Here is a 20,566-nt window from a genome sequence, read left to right as displayed (position 1 = left end):
CTGACTGAAAGGCTGGAAACCCCTACAGCGAGGGACCTGACCAGTGCTTTCAACATGTTATTTAAAAACAATCTGTTGGTTTTTATAGCTTTTGGCTATATAGACAAAACACAGCCAGTTAAAAAAGTAAAATTAAATCAAATCTAAAAAATATCTGGTGGGGCTTAGGCTCTTTCCCTTCAGTGCCTTACTCCTGGCTAACAAATTAACTCACAAAGTATTTGGTATCTTTGCTGCTCTGGACACCAAGAGCTATTCCAATGCCAAACTGTCTTGAGGGGTGTGTGTGTGTGTAGTGTGTTTCTAGGCCTCCTGACACATCACTGTTGTTGTTCTGCTAATGCAGTAAGTCTAATTTGTTCTAAACTGTGATCCTCTTCTTAATCCTACTGATTTACTTTCTACTTCTCACCATTAATGTACTCAGAAACCTTCAAGATTGCAGCAGTAGGGCCACTTCCTTCAAAATATCCTATCGTTTCTTTGGCCACATGGAATGTGAATGTTGTTTCATCTGTCTTCGTTAGTATAACAAATGCTGCTTGAATCCCATGGCAACCATACAAAAACACCTGTTAACACAGAAAATGAAAAAGAAAGACAGATTAATAAATATATAAATACATAAAATATATATTATAGGATCCAACAAAATGATAAGAGGAAAAGCAGATTACTTTTTTGTTGTGGTGTTTTTTTTTGTTTGTTTGTTTGGTTTTTTTTGTTTGTTTGTTTTGTTTGTTTTGTTTGTTTGGTTTTTTTTTTAAATAAAGACTTGTAGATGCCCAGTCCAGCAGTTATCTTCCACTGGCTGTTTGGTGGAGAGGCACAAATCCACTTACACAACCAGAAAGAAATATGCAAAAGCACACATATCAAGCACAGAACCATCCTGTGTTTGTTTATGCCTATTCCATCACACGTTTATTTGGTAGGTCTTATATTGTGGCATTTTGGTTTTTATATGCTGTGTGGTACTTCAATGAGCTGTTGTTTTGCAGAGCTGTTCCGTCAGTTTGTGCTCTTGTAAATATGTCTCTGAAATGGTGGAGAGCTAGCTAAAATTAAAATCATATGTCTTTCCAGCTGCAGCCAGCAAATGAGGATAAAGGCATTCCTGAATCCCATTAGAGGATCTCTGTGGTATTTCAGACATCTTGAGGTTGCTGTCATCAAGCCTGTCCCTACTAAAGATCACTCCAGCATTGTAAGAAGCTCACCCTTACAACTGTCATTATGGCAGTACTAATTGTCCTAGGAGGTGGGTGGTCACAGTGAAAGTGAACGCTCTTTTGCTCCAGCAACACTGAAACAACAGGCTGCTCTGCTGCAAATAACCTGTGCTGGCAGACTCCTAGAACTAAGTAGGCAGCCCAGGGACGTAGGAGCAAACCGTGGTGGACTCCCTGCCTCTGGTGGAGGCTTCCATCGACTCAGACCCATGTTCATGAGAAAGCCCAGAGCATGAGTGGAACCCATCAGCACGGACAGAGGAGCAAGGGGAGCAGGCAGCAGAACTCAAGTGTGAGTTGTAGACAGATCAGTTCAGCACATGGTGTGAACCAGGAAAGTAAGTGTGCATAGGATATTAAGCGTATATAACCTAATGTATTAATAGTCATCATGAGAAGAAGGAAGTAAGGGTTTGAATCCAGTAGATAGACATATGTAATATCATGCAACTCTCTCATTTAATCATCCCCCATGAATTTTGTACATTTTCTCAGATTCTATAAACTATTTTGAATTTCCAAATGTGCGAGCATCATCTGGTAAATCACCTGCCATCACATTTGCTTACTAATGCCAGAGAACAAAAATGGGTTTAATTTGCAAAATGAGGTATGACCAAGCAATTGCTTACGGATATTGCAACGCCACTGTGGACTTCCCACACACAGAGCTACCCTGCAGTGTGAGACTGCATGACACAAGGCAGCTTTATGCATCTGAGCTCTCAAGGGCTCTGGTAGTGTTAGTTATCAGTTCCTGTACCAGTGTTGCTTCTGTGGTCACTCTTCTCACAGCAAGCACACTTGCAGCTGCGACCTTGAACCCTTGCTCTCAACCATGAAGACCAGTAGAACAAAAAAGGTTAGTCAATGTGGGCGAAGTGTTCCTCCCCACTCACCTCTAACTGCTTGACCTGGTGGGAGGGAAAGCAGTTTTCCTGGTAAAACTGGAGGCTACAGTCACTGAGAGCTATAAGCTGTGGGTAAGGATGAAGGGTGTGTGGTGTGAAGGAGCCATATCTTTCCTGTCTCTTCTTGCATGGCCCTTTCCAAAAGGCAGCTGTCACCAGGACCACAGCTCTGCAAAATATTTCAGAAGAGGCAGTCCTCAGCCTCTTTATATGTGGTTCCCCTCTTTATATGTAGGGGTAACATCTGCTATTGATACTCAGGGAGTAGCTGTGTGCGTGCAAGTAACAAAAAGCTATCATAAATATAAAGAAATAAGAATTTTTATTGAAGGGTGTGATGGTTCCTCCTTGTTTTCCCCAGTGTATGTTCTGGAACAGAAAAATATTCCTTTCCTTCGTTTTTCTAGATACTAATCTACATTTTAAGATTTTTTCTTCTTCCTGGCTGGAGTAATTTTCTTGCCTCAGCTGCTAGAAGTACTCAGCTATTTATTTTTCCCATTAACCACCACTACCACCGCTAAATGGAAACAGTTAAGATTTTCAACCAAATTAAAGTTGTGGAGCAAATGCATTGATTAGTCTTTCATCCCATACTTTGCCAAGCCTAAACAAGAGAGTGCACTTGTGAAAGGAAGCCTGTAAGGCTGAGGTCACAGGGAAGGTAAAACCGAAAGCCACAGGGTTTCTAGATTACACACAATATTAAGAACCACCACCAAACTTTTAGAAAATTGTTATAATCTTTAGGAATATGAATTAATTACAGGATCATGCTTCTTGAGGTAATAGTGACAACTTATATGTTCCCCTTTGTGCATATTTTTCAACCAGATTATCGCAAAAATGTTCTTCAGGGAACAGGGTGACACATCCTTATGAGGATCTTGGGCCTCTCTGAGACCATCAGCTAGTCCTGGAAGGTAGGAATAATATCTTCTGTGGACTTTTTTTTCATTCTGGTGCAAGGCTGACAGAGTTGCTGCCAGTAGACAGGAGATGGTAGCAAAGATACATGGGAAAAAGATCCCATGGGGAAAGGAGAGATAAGGAAAGAAGTATTTCGAAACACAGCTCATTCCCAAACTGGAGTTTATCATGTATGTATTGTAACTTCACTGTCTGGGAAGTACTGTTTGCATGAAAAATGCTTTTTCCCCTGTATCACCAGATTTACATAGACACTATTTTCCAAACTAGAATTTCTTCTTCTTTTCCCGAGTCTTGCCATGATCTAGATGCTACCAGTACCACAGCTCTCAAAGGTGCCATTGAACAGTATGCTATGCAGGCCATATAATGGCATTAAGTTTAAGAAACTAAAAGTGCATTAAGCGTAATGAGAAGTATGCTTTAAGAAATAATGGCTTTTCACATCTCTGGAAACAAGAAACCATACAGATGAGAGAGGCTTGAATGACAAGGGTCAAGTTCAAACTGAGATCACAACATCCCCCCAAAAGGTTGGTGGTGTTTAGATGCAGAATTTTCCTTTAGAACATTGCTACTGCAGTGAACTGTGAGTTTAGCTCCATATACAACACTGAACTCTCTCAAATCTCCTTTGGATGCAAATCTTGATCTGGGTCCATCTCGGTTGAGCAGCTTTGGCAAAACCTAAGTACATCAAATTTGTGCTTGTTGAACCTTGTGTCGATTTCTGCCCTCTACTGGAAACGAACCCGGTGGCACTCATTTGCTGCCAGAAAAATATCTCCTTGCACACACATGGGTGATGCTGCTTATTTTCTGCTTTTGTGACTGCCGAACAGTTTTGCCTGTAAAACCACTATTTTGGGTGACGGTACGGGAAGTGGAATAGGTTGTGAAATTGTAACTCTGAAGCATTCTTGCAAATACAATGAGGATTTTAAGACCATGGGGAAAGAATAAACCCCAAACATTACACAGTGACATTTTTACATTCTGTGGTGCAGTGTAAATTTGTTTCTTATGGCCCTAAATAAGAGGCATGCCAGATGCAAGCGGGTCACTGAAGCAAGTACCTATCCTTTCCCACTGGGTGACATTCAGGAGACAGCTATCACAGGCCTGCCGGTGATTGCTAGATTTCTTGTAAGTTACGATTACCATTATATGACTATATTGGCTCATGGGTGTGTTGGTCTGCTTGCAAATGGGAGACAGTGCTTTATTTGAGAGCTCTGGGAGAAAGGGAAGTAAATCTGCTGAGGAAAAAATAACAGTGAGAATGCAGATGAAATTATGGATGACACCATAAAGTTAGACAACATGAGTGAATGGGGCTGTTACAAAGAGAAGAAAATTCTGGCAAATGCTCTTCAGGGGCACCACCACCCCAGGGTGAAGAGATCAATTACAGATGCAAAGTTGCAGGTGCTGGGAGCTGTCTGTAACTCTCTCCCTTGACTTGTCCTTTTTGTGAGAGTTTTCCCACTGCCCCTCACATGAAGGTGCACGAGTAGAATTGGGCATAGGAATACTGAAGCAGGTGAAGCAAGCTACTAAAATGTTATGACAGTGATAGATGGCTCATTTGGGAGTATTAAAGAGTGCAGTGGGATGGAGTGGCACATATTCTTTAATAAAGGACAAGAAAACATTTTATGGTGTAATACATCATGGTAGGCCAGACAACGCAAGTGTGAATCTCAGTCGCTTTCAAGATCTCCCTGATTCCCCCTTGTCTTTGACAATTAAACGATTTTTGTATTGTGGGAAATCCAATTAAAGACTAATATTTATAACTCATATTCTTCCTCCCTCCTTTTTGTAGGCTTTGTCCACATAGAGAGCTGTGCCAGTATTGCTTGGTTGGTGTTTTTAGGCAAACACTGTTAAATTGTTAGTGAATGTCTAAACAAGAAGGATGGAGAGCCTCTGACTTACAGGCTTTCTCATTCTCTCTTCACCCCTTGGAATGGCCCCAACAGTAGAGCCAGGTCAAATCACAGCAATTCTAGATTAAGCTTTTGTGTTTGACTCTTGCTGATACTCTGTTCTTTTGCTTTTCTTTTCTTGTGGTGCCAGTTATCGTCCACGTGCCATCTGTGTTGTCATCTGTCTGCACCCCCACCCCCACCTCCACCCCCACAACTTAGGAAGCATTATAAACTCAGAGCAAGACTGTATGATCCAAAAGCAAGTGATCACTGCAAAGAAAACTGTCCCAGTCTAAAGAGATGCTGTATGAGCAAACAGCTGCAATACACTTTCCTGCTTAGCTTTATGGATATTTTTATATATTATGCTGCTTATTCTGATAAGAAAGTCGTATGCTGCCAAACAGAAGAAAATGGTTTCATATCTAAAAGTCTGAGTTGGTATTTCTGGAGCCTTAGGGATGTCCTGTTAATTCCTGAGTTCTGCCTTGCATAAACTGCAAGGCAGCTTCCCCCATTTTCTTGTTTAAAAAGAAACTCCACTCAGCCTGCCTTTTCTTCTTTGTGGTTCCTCACATTTCTTTCTACCAGCCCTTGCAGAGGTGAATTCTCTTGCAGTGAGAATGAAGAATTTCAAAGCAATTAGGAAGTGGGTGGTTAATCTTCATGAAACTTCTCAACTGGTGTCACTTAGCATTACTCCAGACAGCTTCAGCATAATTAGGCTAGTGCTTCTGGCTTTCTGGTTTGGCTTCTGCTGCTTGTAGGTTTAAAATCTTTGTAGGAAGCTTTAGGTTTCGTGAGCTGGTAGCAGAATACATGCTCAAGTTGATGTCTGCAATGAGCTGTCTGGCAGAAGTAGCAGGCTGTTGAGATGACTTGTGGAAAAACTTCAAGCTTGGCAAAAACCCACAGCATACTTTCTAAAAGCAAAACCCCAACAAAACCTTGCTGGCTTCATGGTCTGACCTTTCTTCCTCTTCAAGCGTCATGAAATGCAAGGGAGAACGTGACTCTGCCTACCACTGCCTGCAGAGCTGTCCGGCAGCCCTAATAGTGGTGATGGGGAAAAGACTCACCTCTGAGTCACTCTCTGAGTTGTTTTTGGTATCAAGCTGTGGCTCAGGAGGAGCCTTGTGCATTGCAGCTTCACTTCAAGTGGCATGCTCTCATCATTTGCAGTTGTGTCAAATGCCTTATTAGGGCTGTATTTTTTTTCCTTGTTCCCAGGGAAGGAGGAAAGTGACTGCACTGCTATACCCAGACAGAGCTCCGCCACCTCTAATGAATGCAAACTTTTTTTTTTTTTTTTTTTTTCGTGAAACTCCAGGGCACTTTTTCTCTGTCCCCCCCACTTTAGAGCACTGAGAGCACATGAACATTTCACAGACCTGTGCCCAAACCCTCGGTCAGCAGTCACTCCCCTTCTCCCCAAACTGCTGAATGCTTCTAGTTTATGCTTCCCCCACTTCAGCTGCTGCTGCACTGGTCCAGTGTTGATTCAAGTGTCATCTTACCCCTAAATAGGTGACACTGCCTTGTTTAACTTCAACTTCTTTCACTTTATCTAGAACAAGCATTTTCCTTGCCAGATTTCTTTCCCCTCTCTCTCTTCACTCTTCACCACATCCCAAAAAGGACTGAAGAGGAATTCATTTCCAGCTGTGCAGGAAAGGAAAGAGAGCAAAACAGTTCACAGTGCAGCCAAATTTCAGCTGAAAGATGACATTGCATTTACTGAGCTCTAAGTGCAGATGAACAAATGCAGAGCCTATTTAATTCTGATTTATACTGAGCTCTGCCTGACCTAAACCTGGTCCATTTGTCTCTTTTTCCAAGTTTTAAACTATGACAGCAACAGGAAAATTAGAATACAGTCAGCCTTCATTTCAACCAGGGCTTTCGTTCCTCTCCTTGGTTAGGATCTACCCTAACAACGACAGTGTTTGGCTCAGGATTTACACACCGAGCGGGGATTTGACCACCACTTGGAGCTCAGTTCCCGGTCTGTGGTTCAAGGCAATCTGCAGGACCTGGAGTGATATCATTCCAGCCAAAGCCTTCCCTTCCTGTCCCTAAACTGGGATTGTCATTCCTCACCTTCTTGCCTTTTGCCAGCCTCATCCTATTGCTGCAGATGCTTTGCAGGGACCTTTACCATTCAGCTATGGAGACATCTCTGTTACCCTGATGCAAGAAGTATTCATTGTTTATTTACGCAGAAATCAGCATGTAAGTGCAGGCAGGCCCAAATGACTTAGGGCTTGGTGGGTGCACAGGAGCCAGTGGATGGCCATGCCACACCAGCTCTGAAGGCCACCCTGCCTTTGGGCAGGAATCCCTCCTGCCTATGGCGGTGGATCTACTTCTCAGCTTCCAGACCAACTTCCTTGCCTGTAAGACAGCATCAGTTCCCAGAAAACTGCACGTGGCTGTGGCTGAAATACCAAGTGTGATTCTGTCTCAGGGATTTGCTGCCTTCATGCTGTGCTCCAGCTGTGCTTTCATGGCAGATGACATCAGCAGCACTCCTCAAGCCCAGCATATAATATTCTCAAAGCAATACAGAAACTAATTAATTCCAAGTGTGCCCCTAATTTCCTGACACAGCTTGTATCTGCCTTTACTTTTGCACATGCAGGAACCAAGCCACCTTCTTTCTCCTCATCCTAAGTGGTCTTGAAGTAAGCAACATTAAATAAACATGCAAGGTTGTATATATTCCGTACAGACTGCATGGGGTTTTTGCAATGTGGATCTCATTAAGATCAAATGGGCTAAGGGAATAGCAAACCTGGCATTGAGTAATAAAATAATCATGATAGGCCTTGTGTAAGCCAAAGCTTTCAGAGGAATTTACCACCAAATTCAACATTCCAAAAAGTGTCCTTTAATTTTGCATGTGCAACTACAAACACTTCATCAATTTCACAGCGTAACTATCTCACACTGAATACAAACTAACAGGGGCACTAAAAATCAGGAGACATAAGTCTCATGCCGGTCCTGCAACTATTTGATCAAAACTCAACAAAGTCAATAGGAAGTCTTTTCAGAAAATTGAGCAGTTCCTACATCACATCCTAAAAAGTTTCCCGATCAAGACTATGCCCTTTTTAGGGCTTATTTTAGATGCAAATAATTTTGAACCACTCTTAACAAAAGTTAAATACTCCACAAAAGTGTTATACCTGTTTTAACACAAGAAGAAATGGATTTGGTTAAATTGGTGTAATTTCACTGGAAGTACACTGTGGCACTATGACCCCAAGCTGATTGCTTATCATTGCAAAAGGCGAGTTTGTCACCTTTTCTGGAGCACAACACCCAGCTGTGAGCCCCCGTATGCCCATGAATTTGTTTCTTAAACTCCACAGACAGCACAAGACCATGTATTGCTGCTGCTATTGTTGCCTTCGTAATGACATGCAGCAGCGGGCAAAAGCAGTTAATCAATTTTCTCCAAAAATCAGATTGAAAATGTAAAGATAAATATCAATTTGACATTAATAATGTTGGGTTTCTTCTATATTTTTCCTATCAAATACTGTATTTCTCTTGCTCGTCCTGTGTCTCATTCAGCTGTTGCTTGAGGCTACACTAAATGAATGAACATGAATGGAGCTCACAGAAATGTATTTTTCAAGAGTTTCTACTGTTCACAGTGGTGGAAAAAAGCTCAAAAATGTGAGTAAAGTGATTGCTACAGGGCTTGCAACTGTAAAATAAAGGGAAAGGAACTCACTACATAGTACCAAAAGTAGTTCAGGTTATTTTCTCCTAAGCTGAATCCAGTCATCTTGAGGCTTTCACTCAGCATTTTGGGGTGTTTTGAAATGATGACTACTGCAGCAGGCTGGATAGGGTGACACTTGAAAAACCTGCCTTCTAGTGTCCCTCAGCGTTCACAGTTAAGAGGGTCCTTTCCATCAGGCTACAGCACATTCCTATACAGCTCACTCTGCACAATAAGCATTTTGCAGGGTCAGTCTGCAAAGATGCTTTAGTTCAGGTCAGCCAGCCTGAAGCCTGGATTTTTCCTGCATTTTTGAAGGGTTCAAAATGTCATGATCTGGGGTTACTCTGCACCATAAACTATTGATGCAGCCTTCTACATAAATCATGCCGTTAGAGATTTCTTTACAGCTTTTGGGTTCAAAAATGGATCTTCCAGCCCCCACAATCACAGTGCCTCCTGGCCAGCTGTGAATTAGGTGAATTACCTCAAGCTGTTAGCTGCAGCACGTCTCCTTCCAAGTAATTAATGAGGAGGAGAGAAGAGATGTTTTCCAGACTCCTGGTGTGAGGTAAGAGTTGGCTCCTCTCCTTTTCAGTGCAAAAATGGCCGGAGAGGTACCCGCCCACACGAGCCTCAGTTAAGCGATGTGAGGTGTGGGCTCCTGGCCAAGGGAGCAGTCTGTTGCACGGTTTACCCCATGCCACTTCAGCACTAATGAAAGAAAAGGAAGAGGGGGTGAGGCTGAGACTACACTGACACCAGGAAAGGTAGCATGCCTTGTTGGCAGCTCATGATTTTGCAGGAGAAGGTATGTGATTGACACCCCCATGATCCAGTACCGGGCTCCAGTCACGAGGCACCAGCTTCTAGGAAACTTTTGCAACACTTAATGGCAAATTTTAAGATTTTGTTGTTGTTGTTGGTCCCAGGGTTTTGTGTCACGATGGGCAACATAATTTGCCAAGGGCTTGTTCCACATCCACCTTGGGTTGTGGGTACTTCGGGGCTGGGATTTTACTTTGGTCACAGCACAAAAAATGCCTTTTGCGTGAGTGGGAAATTACCATCAAGCACAGAGAGATCTGATCGCCTGACTGGGACTATTCCTCACTAGAAAGATAAACAGTAACCCCAGACACATCAAAGGCTTCTGTGTGAGGTGGAGAAGAAAGTCACTGTCTGTTCCACTGGATTTACCAATACCCTTGTAAAAAACACTAGCAGATGTTTTAACTACACAGACACAGCCTAAAATCACATCTGTCACACCCAAGTAGGTGGTATAACATCTTTTGGCTTCAGAAAGGTCATAAGCCAGCCCTGAGGAGGACCACCACCTCATTACCCATTTATGAAATGACACATCCGAAGGGGTGATGAGCAGGACAAGTGGGAGCTGTCAACTGTGGATCTGGAAGTGTGACCTTGCCTGCCACAAGAAAGCAGCAGCAACAGTGTAAACATGTGAAGGACACAAATCACAAGGCGTAAGCATGGATTAAACTGGTAAAAATGAGGAAAACATGGCAAATATTTCTGGGCAGTTAGGGTACAGTGGGGCACAAATTTGAAAAACAATTAATTGCTTTCAGAAGTTCAAGCACATAGATAAGTGATGTCCAAGGATTTCTTGCACTTCTACACTCACATTATTTTTTTATCCCCAAACCACTATTTTATGAAAACCTTAAACAGTTATTACACACATTACATTATCTTATGTTCAGTCTTCCATGAATGCAATCAAGCCCTGGGCTATGCTGTATATTAAACTTTGGCTGGGCTCACTCCTTCCTCCTTGTATTTTTCCATTTTTTTATGATGTTGTAAGTTTTGGTTTTCTTTCCCTGGAATCTTATTATTTTTAATTAAAATAAATAGTTTAAGTGTATCCTTTCTCAAACGATGCAGACTATCTAAAGAATGCTGGAGCAGTTATTTTAATTCATTTTTTTCTAAAATTTCCATTGTAGTTGGAACATGCTTTGAACCACTTCTGAAATTCCTGTCTGGTGCTTTCCCCCTTAAATGTTTTGCTCTGTTTCTTTCATTGTTTCCTTTCTCAAGATCTATCAGGCAGAGTTCTTACATTTGAGGTTAGCATAGGTAAGACATCTTGGTGTCTCTCAGGGGAGAACTGTGTGTTATCATAATTGTTTTACCCTTGCGCAGGAACACAACTACAACATCAGCAAGTACCCAATTGATATCCTGTGGTGGGACATAGAAATGAGATCAGGCTGAAGGTTTTTCCTCTGATTAACATACACATTCAGCATCAGAATGCTGCTGGCATAGGTATTTTAGGTCAAGAAAGACACCCTCTGTATTTTCTTCAAAGGAAGAGAAATGCTGCAAGGGACCACAGACAATATACTGATATAGCCGGTGTCAGTCAACCTGGGAGATGCTTTCAATGATTTCATTGGGCATTACTCATGTCCACCCTCCCATTTCTTGGTGATATCATTAATTCAATAGCAACACCTAAGTCCCATGTCAGCATATCCTGGCTTTTTGACCACTGTTTCCAATAACCCGCTTCTGGCTGTAAGCACATTGCAAGTCCCTGTACTCCAGTTTGTTCCCATCATCCATGGTTTCATGATCTGTTGCAGTTAAAATTATGGACAGACCCCAGTGATACTGAAAAGATGTTTGGGCCATCTAGTAATGATAGTAATCGACTTTATTCACTCCTTGCTTAGATTTCAGATAATATTTGCAGTCCTCTGCCCTTCTATACTTAAAACATTTTTGCCTGTTTAATACACATGAAATTAATATATCCAAGACACAGTTTCATCTCTGCTGACCAACCCCCATCCTACATGTGAAAAGCACAAAGGCAACAGAGGAGTTCTAAAACCTTACACAGTTCATTTACAGAATGATACAAAACTGTGCAACTTAGGTAAAAAATGTTTAAGGGAAAACCACAGGCAAAAGAAAAATATCCTGACTTCGGGCTGCCACAGAATCTAAAATTGAGGAATGCTTTTGCTGAAGTTCAGAAGCAGTGTCTGACTTGGGTCAAACATGGGCTTGTTATCAGAGAGATACAGCTCATGTTCATTTCAAAGCATAAGCTCCCGCTGAGATGAAAGAAAAAAAGAAAACCAAAATTATGTGTGGCTTGGTGTTTACAAAGCTTTCCCATGGGATTTTGTGCTTGTCTAAATCTGAATTTGAGGTGAAACTCATGCAGACATTGGCTAGGTAGAAGTCATAAGGCTGAAGTAATTGCTGACTGCAACTTGCTTAAAATGCCAAGTTGATACTGCATCTTCACCTGTTGTACCACTCTCTGCAAGCTCCAAGAAGTCACTGCAGGAAACTACCACAGCAGCATCACAGTTCCTTTCCTACAAAGTGTTGAAACCGTAGGCTCCTTCCTACCACCTCCAAGAATCCCTCTGTCAGCTGCGCTAGGTCCCGTTCCTCCTCCCAGGGCAGGCTTCATCTCCTGAAGTTTTGGGTGAAAATGAAGGTTGTTTCTTCCCATCTCACTTCTTACCACATGCATGGAACACTTGATCTTTGTACTATTTGTTTGAAGGTTTATGTGCCATTGCACGTTCTCTTCTCTAAAGTAAGCACCCCTAGTTGTCCCAGGTAATTTTTTCTAATTATCTTGTTGCTCTTGCTTGGCTCCATCTTTCATGAAGTGAAGCAGCCAGTGCATGTTCCTGCCAAGGCCTCCTGAGCTCCAAGTAGGAAATTTGAGGAATCTGTCCACCAACTGAATCTGTGTAGTTTTAAGTGTCTTCTCTCACTACTCACACTTTAGTATTAAGTTTCTTCTCTCACTATTCATGCCTCTTTCAAGCTCTCCTAAAAATGCTGGTATAAATCAGGCCTCTGAAGTGCATATCAACTGGTTTGCTTCTCTGGAGGGAAAAAATCCATTACTGTTTGCCAAAAAGGGCTTAAATGTTCTCACTCTTCACAGAAATAGGGCCACTAGCCCTTGTAGCTGTTCAGGAAAAAAAAATAATGCAGTAGTTTTGATGACAAATAGGAGGTAAATATGGCTGGCAAAGCCATCCCTATCTCTAAAGGGATGTCTCCTCTGGCTGCAAAAATCTAACTTTCATGACCTCTTCCTTCTGTCCTTTTTTGTAGGCAAGCAGCTGGTTCCTATTAGCCTGCAGGAATGCCGTCCCCTGGCTGGTGCAGAAGTGAACGTGCCATATGAAACCTGCAGCTTGCATGAAGAAGGGAAAGGAGTATCCTGCAAAGATCATTGAATAATGATGACTAATGATCCCTTTCCTACCTACATGATCTATCCAGAGACATTATCTGACTGACTTGTGTTTTTTCAGCTTCCCTTTTAAAACAAATGTGTTTTAGAGCACAGAAGCCACTGGACTGACCCAGGAGTGTGTGTTACACTATTTTTCTTCTCTAAAGCTGTATTAAAGTTCTCAACAAAATACAGTCTTTTCACTTCAGAAATTACTGTCTAGAGGCAAAAGCTAACTCCTTCTCTTTCTGTGACCTTCCCAGGCATCAAAAGTCCTATAATCTTGTTGACATCACCCTGTGCCACAGACACAAAATGTCTTTAATTATGGAAATGACATGATTAAACTAATTTGCACATGCATTTAGCTACCAGTCTTTTGTTCCTGTTTCAGACATACAGAAAGGCTTGTATGCCTGTCACCAGATCTGGTTTTTCGTCAGTACTGGATCAGTTTGTCTAATAAAGGGTAACATCCCTCCCAGTAAACCTTGCTTTGTTGATCATCAGCAAAATCACACTGAGGTAACACACGCTTAACAGCTGTGGATGCAAACACACATGATTTTGTGAGAGAGACCTGACCATTGGGACATGCCACACATATGTTTAATATATATGGGAATGTAGCGAAAAGCTAAAAGGAAGAACATTAATTTTCCTTTGTCTCACATATGAAAACTAAGAACTTTCAGATATAAAATACAGGCTTTATAGATGGCTAGCTTGAATTTGGCATTGGAAAGGGAGAGTTAGAGGATGGGAGAATCCTTATTTAAAACTGAACTAAAAAAATCCCTTATACATTGTTTTCAAAATGAATAAGATGTAATGGCTATTTTATGCCTATGTGATCATTTTTCCTGTATTATTTCTCATGTTTGAAGCAGGAAATTTACAGAAGTATACTTACCAAATTTAATTGACCACAGACATAAAGACTGCGAAGTCTAAGTAACTCAGGATAAAAAAATGGCAGGAAAATTTACAAGGTAAGAAAAATGAGAAAAAAGGACATTTTCTCCCCTTGCAGAGGGTAAATAAGCTAAAGAACAGCTGCAAAATAACAATCCTTTCTTTCTTCTGTTTTTACAAAACTATGATATTTCTCCCTCTGGAAGCTGCAGATGCCTTGGTAGGCTCCTGACAGCCTCCCCAGGGCATGGATCGGTCAGGCTCAAGTGTCTGAGCTCTGCAAACACACCCACATCCAGCTCTCCCTTCTAAGAGACTTGAGCAGGAGATCAGAGATCACATACGAGCTTAATAATGGGCAGGCATATTTTGTGCATTGTGATTATTCTGTAGCTTCAGGAAACCTGGCTTGGAAAGTCACGCTGAATCTCCCCAAAGACAGTTTTTCTGTTTTTGTAAGTAAACTGGCCTACTAAGAGAAGTGTAATCTAGACATGGGCCAGAGTCCTGCAAGTAAACTGGCTCCAGGAAAGGCATGCAGTTCAACAAATTGGTTCCAGTGGTTCCTGAGGGGTTACCACTGACTGCCCTGTAAAAGAAGTTACAGGTAACAGACCATCTCATTGGACCATTTGATTTCTATTTTGAGCCATGGTGTTTTGTCAGCTGCCCAAGAATTTATGCAATGTCAGACAAATGCTATCGGATCCAAACAACTGATGATCAACCTTTTTCCGGACCAGTTTTGGAAGAAGACCCTAAAGCTCATACCCATTCTCAGAATCATCCTCTGGGGACCAAAAAACAAACTTCAAACAAAACCATTTTTTCCATTCTTCTCCTAAAAGGGCTGCTTATTGTCTGGGGTGGCTGCCTACGACCAATGTTTAAACACAAGAGGATGGCTCTATTTTCAAGCCTCAGCTGCCTGTATGATGTCTAGATTCACAGCAGTAATGGAGAGTTATTTTCTTTTGTACCTTGTAAACTGCAAAATACTAAGACATCACTGTATGCTCCTGTTCCTATTAAAAGAAGTTTCACTACTGTTCTCCATGACAGCAAAATCTGCCTGGAAATGTGCATATTTCAGATGCACAGAATTGCAGATTCAGATGCACAACTACCCCTAAGTTGAAGGGATAAACACTTCCTCAGCGGCACAGAGCTCATTACCTCAGACATCACACTCAGAAACAACCAAAATGAGAAGAAAAACAAACAAGCACATTTTACATTTTCTACTTGTAAAACATTTCCTCTTCCTAATAGCAGGTTTGATCACCTTCCTATTGATATTTTTAGTATATTTGCTATTATTTCAGGATGAAATAGCATTAGGTGTTTGTGTGTGTGTATGTGTGTGCATGCATGTAGTCAGTCTTTCACTATGAATGAAAAAAAACATGTATATGATGGTAAGATGTTCAGGCACAGGTCTTCTGCCTTGTCAAGGTATTTTACCTATGTTCATGAGACTGAGTTTCATATTAAGGTAACACTGTCTTTTCTCCATGAATCTATTGCTGTATTTTAGTTACACATCCAGTGTTTCAATAAACAACACAGGACCTACGAGGCAACTTGCACAACTGCTCCCTAGAAAGGTCACATCCCATATGTAACCCTTTCAATACTTACATGCTGGGGTCAGTAGTTGTGCTTAATATCTGTGAGATATTCCACAACAACATTTAAGGTCATACGTATTTTCATGCTTAGAAGCTTTTCCTGTTATCAGATTTCTAAGAAATACACAAGCACTTCCTCCAGTCTCCTCTGTTCTTAGAAACAAGTTATTGTTGTCTATTATTTGTTGGCAGGGGAAAATGACCCCTGTCATTGCCACTGGAGATAAGGAAAAGCTTCTCTTGGGAGAAAGAGTAGCTGTAGGACAGTCCATTCAACAAGAATTTTTAAACATTTTTAATAATGAAACCAAGGCTATCCAAAGCCCAGTTTTGCAAAATAGGAATGAAGCAGCAAGAGCAAGGAGTGCATGATTCTGCCAAGGTCACACACATCTGCAGCACAGCCAGAGGAGCAGTTCGCCTGATGGACCAGGACGATAGCAGAGATGGTGCAGGCACACAGCTGCATCGCCTAGCTGCTTGTTCCTCCCTCCAAAATCTCTCCGGGAGAGATAGTAAGTGGGGGTAGGCCAGCCCTGCCAGAGGCTTTTCCCCCCAGACTTCTGCCTAGCAAAGGAAAGCTATGAGATAATTGTCAATGAGAAAATGAAATGTCTAGTATTATCCTTCCAGCCACAGCCATTCAAATAACACAGAACATTAGATGCATTACTAAAAATGCTGACTCAAGTTAATTCCTGGTGTAACTTCACCACAACCAACAGGCATAGAGCTGCAGTAGCTGAAACTAACTTATTACATCCAAAAAAATACAGCTAATAAGGTATAAAGAGTGGCGTAGTACATGGATCCCACAGTTAGAACTAATGTCTTTACCTTATAAAAGAACAAAAAGAATCTGATACACAGAGTGAAGGTTGAAAACATTAATACTAATTAAAATGACACTCAGAGCAGTGAAATGCCTACTCAACAGCAGCTTCACCTTGCTGGGAGGAACACCGGCCCGACTCCTACAGCAGGACTGAAACCAAACTGATGATGCTGTTCCATCCAGTTATCGGGTAATACCATGAAGGTTTTCCCATGCACACTTTGGACCCAAGCTATATCTTCAGTTCCCCTGCAGCTGAATGTTTCATTGAAATTATGCAAACATCCTCTTAAATTTCAGATGGATTCTGCCTGTGGTTGTGATCTGGCACAGGTTCAAGTGAAACAGCCTTCTCTGGCTCTCCAGAACATGCTGACAATGGAGACCTTGTCATTGTGCTCCCCTGCTGGTCCCAGCAGCCAGGATGCAGTACCACAGAAATGAAGAAAGTCGCTCGTTTCTAGCTGGTATTTCTGTTCCGGCTGCAGAAGGGATGTCAGCCAGGCAGAAAACAAGAGAGGCTTCAGTGCTATGCAACAGGCACACATCTGACATTGCTAAAGTTCTGGACTCTCGGTCTTAAAAGTAATTTTGTGATGTTAGTCACAGTCAGCACAGAGGTTGTGCTTAACTGTCCAGAGCAATGCAGGCTTGAGTTTTACTGCCTGCTCTCACCCAAGCTTAGGTGGGAAACACAGCGGTCTTGCTTCCAGGACCCAATGCTTCCACCACACCTCTGGTCTGATAGTCCCCTGGTGCAGGACAACAGCAACCCAAAGTGGGAAGCAAAAGCTTTTCTATTTGTTTAAACTTTTCTACTTGGTTAACATATGATTTCTGCACAAAAGCCAGTGAAATCTAGACCCATGCAAGGGGGTGGGGGCTGCCCGTTTTGAGGTTGTTCCTCCACCCCAAAGTGAAATCTCTCAGGTGTGGCTCAGGACAACCTCTTTGTTTCTACTTCTCCCCTTCCACCCTCTACCAGGCACTCTCCTACTCTCCCAACAGCACTTACAGCCAGATTTCCTGGCTTTGCCCTATTATTAGGGGTCTGTCATTGTGTAAACACTTTTAAACAGAAATATTCCAACAATATCCTTTTTTGCAAGGTTGCGTTGCTGGGCTTCCCCTTAAGATTAGCCTGCCTCAGGGACTACCTCACCCCACACCTTTTCTCGCGCCACTGAACCTGAGCTGTTTTTCAGCAAAGGTGGCCAGAGTCCTGAGATCAGGAAGGACATGCAGTTCATGGAAAAGCAGAGATGCTGGATGTCCTGAGTCTGAAGTCCTGGGTGAATATCAACAGCTGGCCAGTTTGGCATCTGTTCCGAGTCAATGCTTATCTGCTTTCTGCTCCTAGGGTTCAGTTCATGTTTAGCCCGGAAGATGAAAGGGAGAGACGCCGCTGGACAAAAACAATATTCTGTATAAAATGGAGTTGCTTTTCCACATGCAGCTTAGTTAGAAGAGAAGGGAGTTAAGCATGGTAAGAAACATCTGCTTGGGTTGGAAATTAAATGTCACATTGAAGGACAGTAATTCAGTATTTCACGTAAGTGTCACAGGATACTAACTTCACCTTTATTATTTGCTAGCACAGGTTTTGGAGTGGGGGAGGTGGGTAAAGTTTTTTTTTCTTTTTTACTTTTGGGTTTTTTTTTTCTTTCCTTTTGTTTCCTACACACACCCCTCCCCCCCCCCCCCTCCCCCCTTTTTATTTTCCTCCTCTTTTCTTTTGCCATGGACAGAGCTTTAAAAACTCCCTTGTGATGGTAGAAAATCCTGGTTTTGGCAAGCTCAATGGCTTGACAAAGCAACACACGTGACCTAATTCTACAGACAGCTTTGTGCCTCTTGTTTAATGGCTTGCAAATGAGTGCACATGAAGAAAAACAGCAGCCAGTGGAGTATGAGTAATCCAGCGGGGAATGCAGTTTGTTACGGGGATGCAGAGAGTGCCTGCTCACAGCATGCATCACCCATGGTGGCAGCCAACAGTGTGGGACTCCCCTGTCAAGGGGGACGCAAGCTGGCTGTCACACAGGGCCCAGTAGCAGATGCATTGGTTTTATTGGACAAGAATGGGAGCAAGAAGCACAGGGGCTCAAAGACCCTTTACTGACAGGTCCTGCCCCTTCCCCTCATCTCCTTACCGCTTCTTTGGATGCACCTTGTGGGCTTGGCTTTCTGAGTTACTTTCCCCCTGCTTGAGGACTATAGAACCTTCCTTCAAAGCTTATTGAAGCGACAATGACATTTCACCCATCCTGGTTCTCAGGAATCCTCAGTCAGCCATGATTGAGCTGTACCATTTGTTTTGAAAATAAAAAAAAAAAATTACTCTTTACAGCCTTCATGCGTTCGGGGGAGACTCCTTTCATGTTCTAAATCCAAGCCTTGCCTCTCCTGATTTCTATAACCATACAAGCACATTCTCCTAGACAGGCTTGGTACTGGGATCCAGTCTGTCATTACAATGACAATATAGCTTAGACTAAGCTCTTTTAAGAACCAGACAACCCCAAGCTAAAGAAGAGATGTGGTGAATACAGAAATGCAGCGTTATGAGAAAAGAATAACCAAGAATAGCCCAAAACTACTCTGCAGTATCTTAGCAGTAGTGGTCCTAGTACAATGTTTTTCAAGTGCCACACAAAGGACATGAATAGAGAGATATATTTCAATGTATTTTTAGAGTGAACCTCTTAGAAGTTGGTGCCAGATAGCATTAGCAGTCTTTGTCATCGAAGACACTGTTTTCTACTGTGAAAATGCAACATCAGTGTGTGCACTGACCTCTTTTGCTGTCAGACCCAGCTATGCCTGGGAGCTGCTTTCAGCTGCCCTGGCTTTCTGCAGGACCTGCATGAATCCTGCAGAGGCTCAGAGCCCTCCAGGATGTGGAGGAGCCTTTATTTGGTCACCAGCAGTCGGCTGTGTGCCCTATACTGCTCCTTTGTGTTCTCATGGGTGCTCTCCGAGAGAGAGGACTGCGGAATAATCTTTCCTGAAGCTTTATCCCATGTGTCTTAAAAATTACTATTTTTCTACTCTATGCTTTCCTAACACAGACTTGTTGCTCGCAGGTTGCCCAATGATGTGGCTTAACCCCAGATGGCAACTAAGTACCATGCAGATGCTTGCTCACCTCCACCCTCCCTCACTAGGATGAGGAGAACCAGGACAAAGGTAAAACCTCTGGGTTGAGATAAGAACAGTTTTATAATTGAAATAAAGTAAAATATACAAGTAATAATAGTAATAATTGTAATGAAAAGGGAGATAACAAAACAGAGAGGGGATTAAAACTCAAGAAAACCAAGTGATGCACAGTACAACTGCTCACCACCTGCCGATCGATGCCCAGCCAGTCCCCTAGCAGCATCTGGCAGGCCCTGGCCGACTCCCCCAGTTTATATACTGAGCATGATGTTCTATGGATGAAATAGTCCTTTGGCTAGTTTGGGTCAGGTGTTCTGTCTGTCCTCCCTCCTGGCTTCTTGTGCACCTGCTCACAGGTGATGATGGGAAACTGAAAAGTCCTTGGTTTGGGGTAAGTACTACTTAGCAACAACTAAAACTTCATACTAAATCCAAAACGCAGCACTATACCAGCTACTGGGTGGCAAAAAACTGATGGGTGTTTGCAAAACAGGTGTATGTATTAATTCTTAAACTTCAAGTTTCTAGATATCATTAGAGTGTGGAAGGAATAACAGAAACCTTAGATTAGGGTTCTGTTTTTCAGAAATCATTATACTGCAAAGAAATACTAATGATGTCCTGGAGGAAGTTTCCAACAAGAGTGCTTGCTTTAACCTTTCTGGGACTTTTTATGTTATGAGACACAAATAGGGGCTAATGCTTCCATAAAGCATAGACATTAAAGAGGGAAATTTGTGACTGCTCACAACATAGGTCTCAGTATTAGTTTTAAATTTGTCATTCATTTGGCAAAGCTTGGGTCCCTAACCAGCATTCAGTTTCAAGTACGTTTCTGATAAGGAGAAATGAGCCACCAGGCACAGTGGGGTGCTTCTCCCAGCATTTTTACACATTGAATATTTTATTTACATTAAATTGACTTTGCAGTGTAGAATGTTCTGCTTATTAAAAGGCTCTGGTAAAAAAAGGGTGGTAAGTGGTCTGCAAGGAGAATTTGAGGCCTGTTGTCCAACTGGCTTGTTGTA

At 42.2% G+C, this 20,566-nt stretch overlaps 1 long non-coding RNA gene across 2 annotated transcripts; it reads left to right on the top strand.

Moving 5' to 3' along the window:
- The first annotated feature begins 747 nt into the window (after positions 1-747).
- Positions 748-18,045, top strand: LOC308056845. 2 transcript variants are annotated; one of them, XR_013924994.1, is made up of 3 exons: positions 748-2,094; positions 2,978-3,066; positions 12,872-18,045. It is a non-coding gene; the product is annotated as an uncharacterized lncRNA (long non-coding RNA). The 2 variants fall into 2 exon arrangements; XR_013924995.1 differs by having other exon boundaries at positions 2,978-5,656.
- Positions 18,046-20,566: the final 2,521 nt, after the last annotated feature.

Source organism: Falco punctatus, assembly GCF_963210335.1.
Source record: "Falco punctatus genome assembly, chromosome: Z".
Lineage (NCBI taxonomy): Eukaryota > Metazoa > Chordata > Aves > Falconiformes > Falconidae > Falco > Falco punctatus.
This window is presented reverse-complemented; position numbering and strand designations above follow the sequence as displayed.